This window comes from Aquarana catesbeiana, linkage group LG01 (genome assembly GCF_042186555.1).
Source record: "Aquarana catesbeiana isolate 2022-GZ linkage group LG01, ASM4218655v1, whole genome shotgun sequence".
Classification (NCBI taxonomy): Eukaryota; Metazoa; Chordata; class Amphibia; order Anura; family Ranidae; genus Aquarana; species Aquarana catesbeiana.
The window spans coordinates 880,356,462-880,361,066 of NC_133324.1; positions in this window are offsets into that span (position 1 = coordinate 880,356,462).

A 4,605-nucleotide genomic window follows, 5' to 3' on the forward strand; every position below is an offset into this window, starting at 1 on the left:
GACCATGCAGCCCATCTTTCTTCAAGTACCTCCTTATTGTGCATCTGGAAACAACCACACCACATGTTTTCAGAGAGTCCTCTATTTCACTTGATGTTATTTGTGGGTTTTTCTTTGCATCCTGAACAATTTTCCTGGCAGTTGTGGCTGAAATTTTAGTTGGTCAACCTGACCATGGTTTGGTTTCAACAGAACCCCTCATTTTCCACTTCTTGATTACAGTTTGAACACTGCTGGTTGGCATTCTCAATTCCTTGGATATCTTTTTATATCCCTTTCCTGTTTTATACAGTTCAACTACCTTTTCCCGCAGATCCTTTTGACAATTCTTTTGCTTTCCCCATGCCTCAGAATCCAGAAACATCAGTGCAGCACTGGATGAACAATGCAAGGGTCTGTCAGGAGTCCAGAAACTTGTATGTATGTTATCAGGCCAAATCACCAGGGTGTGTAAACTTTTGATCCGGGTCATTTAGGTAGTTTCTGTTGTCATTAGGATTTAAAGAGTACACACAGTTGATTGATAATAAATGGCTTCAGCCACACACCAACCATGAATGAAAGAAAAGTTTTTGTATTAATAATAATCTCTGTAAAATGGCCAAGAAATTATAAATTCTGCCAGGGTATGTATGTAAACTTTTCTGAGCACAACTGTATGTGTGAACGGAGCCTAAAAGTACTGAATAGTCTGTGGTATTTCAATGCAGATAACTGAGATGCCTGGTTTTTAGATGACAGCCCAGATTACTAACATTTTAAAGTGGAGTTCCACCCACTTTTACAACTCTTCAGCATCCCTCACTAAACTGCACTGTAAACAAATTGGATATTTTTTTATTTTTTTTTCTCAGCACCTACTGTATATCTGCTGTATTTGTTTTTCACTTCCTCCTCCCTGGCCGTGGCCCATCGCATCATTTCCTGTTTGCAATGCCTTCTGGGAAGGGGCGGAATCTTCCTCTGACACTGCCGTTGCTATGGAAACATGACCTGAAACCTATTACACTGCTTGTGCTGCACTGAGCATGTGCGAGATCTGCAAGTATGATCCGGGAAGAAATACAGTCTGGCTTCAGATGCCCACACTTAAGATGGCCATGGCCTGCTGGAAGTTTATAAAATAACAAACTACTGCTATAAACTAACAAAACAGACCTTAGTTTACAGACTAACTTTACTAGAATACATTAAGCTTGTGTATTATAGGGGTATTTTTATTTCAAAAGTATAATTTCGTCTGGAACACCACTTTAACATACCTGTTTGTTTCTTTTTCTTTTGACATCTGGCCCACCCCCTCCATTTGACTGTATGATCCTGTTGGCCTATAAGCCTGCCTATCATAGTGATGGATTAATAAGGACTTATGGTAAGGCTGGGGGCAGTTGTCAAATCTGCCACTGTTTAAACTGGCATATTATAGTGGCTCAGGATTCAAGGCACCGCAATATATTGGGGGGGGGGGGGGGGTGTCACTTATAGATGGTTGTGTGTGTGGCTGCCTGGATTGCAATGACATAGCCAAAGTAACGTTAACGCTTAAAGCAGCATTCCGACCCCCCCCCCACCCCACCCAGCAAAAAATTAAGTCAGCAGCTACACATACTCGGACACTTTACCTGTCCTGGAATCCAGCGATATCCGCACCCCAGCCAATTTGTCCATCAGCTCTTGGGTGCTACTGCCGCCATTGTTTGTAAGGGAAACCAGCAGTGAAGCTTTGCAGCTTCACGGCCAGTTGCCTACTGTGCATGCACGAAGCACGTTGCGCTTTCTGAATGGCGGCAGGGGAAGGAGGAGGGGGCCCAACGTCCGAGTGATCGTGCAGCGGTGCAATCTCTTGGAAGTGGGAACAGGTACCTGTCAAAAATAGTGGCGCCAAAAAGGGGGGGTGTGGAGGGGGAATCAGATAAGCAGAACTTCCACTTTTGGGTTAAACTCCGCTTGAAAGTGTTACTAAACCCAGGACCCTGCATTCACTATATCTGGTCTCCCACAGAACATGGAAATGCAGTCATTTTAGTAAATATAACCTGCTAAATGAAGTTTCTCATCAGCACTATATAGCAGTCTTGTGACTTCTATCAGTGCCTGGTTAAAGCTTGTGAAGTTTTCATACTGCACTGGCTGTCCTATCAGGATGCAGGACCCCTGAGCCTCAGTCTGGACAGTGCTGATTGGCCCTGTGCTGATCACATGCACTTTCCCAAGAAAAAAAAAAATCTCTAGCAATACACACCAAACAGAGCATGTGCAGCCTGACTCCACTAACTCTCTTCCGGACATGTTTTGTGGACGATGCAAGGGGGAGGATCTGTGCATACAGCATCAAATAGTATTTTTACCCAATGCAGAGGATTAACCCCTTAGGTTCCACAGTGAGTATAACAAGCATGCTTTGCTGCATATACAGACTTATTTTACTGTTGTGGGTTTAGTAACACTTTAATATGGGATTATTTTTGCAAGTTTGGAATACTGCCATCTGGGATATGTTGTTAATCAATATTTTTTTTTTTCCTTCATCAATCTTCTTAATGTTCAACCCTTCATGGTGAGTTAGTAGCCTGTGATTTGGGCTTTGTCATCTCTGTAATAAAAGCTTTTCCATAATCCTGTGTGCGGTTCAATGCATCATATAGGTTAATAATGTAATGCACAGACAATATTTGAGTCAGCATCAGCAGATGTAAGCTGAAAGAGCCCTCTGACGATTGCTTTAAAAATAGAATGGCAGAAGGTGCAGAGCTGGTTAAACACGATCTGGAAAAACAGAACTAACTGTTCTATATGAACTAATGCCTGCAGACAGTTGGATGACAACCCTTCGATAATTCTGTACTCTCCAATTAATGGGGCTATTAATACATTGTGTACTGATCTCTTTATTAGGTGATTTCTTCAGGAATCGGATTTTGTCATTTTGCACACTGCTGTCCAAACTAAAAATAAGTGTATGTCCAGAAAATAGTTTTTATTTTTTAGTATTGAATTTAGTACTGAATCTTTTAGTATTGAATAGAGCTTAAAGGATTAGAGCCTCTGTCGGGTTTTTACTGATATCAGGGGCTCCATTTAAGAGATTACTTACTATCACAGAGACCATGGTTTCATCAGATAAGCAGTTAGGGAAATTCTCTCTCTTAGACCAGGTTCACACTGGTGCGATTTAGAGTTGCACAGAATCACATAACAATGGAAATCACATTTGTCCGCTCTCTGCTGACGTCACAGTCATCGCGTCATCACAACAAAGTCTGCCGCTCCTCGCCCCCCCCCCCCACAGCTCAGCTCTCCAGTGAGTGCAGTGCAGGGGGGCAGAGCGGAGAGCTGCTGAGTGACAGGGAGCAGAGAGATCCAAGCCATCATCTGTGTTCGATCGCTCGGTTCTCAGTGCAGAGGCGGCGGGGGACAGATGCAGCATCAGGCCTGATGCCGCATCCACCTAAGTAAGTATGAAACTGCAAAAAACAAAAACAAAAACATACTTCTCTTTAAAATGCATGTCTAATCTTCTGGGAAGACTGGGATGAGAATGAAGGGCCTTGGAGCAGGGACGTTTTCAAGATTGGAATTATTCTTGCATACCCTAGCACAACATAACTTTGTTTCTAATATCGTGGTATTCTGGGATCACAAACTGCTGAGTCAGTTGAATGTGCAGACCATGTACTTTTGATGCTCCCTGCTGTCCTAGACAGAAAGAGGGAAGTTGCACAACAGAGAATCATGTGGCAAGAAAGGACATACACCACCCAACACATGGCAGTTCATCAAAACTGCTGTGGATTAAAAAAAATAAATAAAAACCCAAATGTTGCTGACTTTCTGATTTTTAGTTTAGTTGGTGTTCTCTGAATGGCAGTTTATTGGTGTGTGTGCGTGTTTTTGTGTGTGTTTTTTCCCTGCATCATACTTGCCTAGGTGGATGCAGCATCGGTCCCCCAGCGCCTCTGCACTGAGAACCGAGCGATCAAACACCACCGATCGCTTAGTTTTCACCACTTCGGGAGCACAGAACTACAGACTATCAGTCACAGCTCTCTGCTCTGCCCCCTCCTCGCTCATTGGAGGGGGTGGGGGTGGCTGGCTCAGGCTCTCAGCGGACTTCAGCCTGCTCTCTGCTGAAAACTGGGCACAGGAGTGCAAAATGAACTGCACTCCTGTGATCCATAGAAGTACAGCCAAACGAGCTTTGGCTGTACTTCTTCTTTAATAAATCTCAAAGCTCGTACTTTGTAGCTTTTTATATAATTCATTAAAGTGTTACTAAACCCAGGACCCTGCATTCACTATATCTGGTCTCCCACAGTACACAGAACATGGAAATTATTTTAGTAAATTTAAACTGCTAAATACCTTTTTCCATCAGTAGTATATAGCAGTCTTGTGACTTCTATCAGTGTCTGGTTAAAGCTTGTAGGAGGAGTTTTCATTCTATGGACTGTCCTATGAGGCTGCAGGACCCCTGACCCCCTGTCTGGACAGTGCTGATTGGCCCTGTGCTGATCACATGCGCCCTCCCTAAAAAACAAACAAACAAAACTCTACCAATACACACCAAACTGAGCATGTGCAGAGTGCCCTCTAGGGCTCTGTACG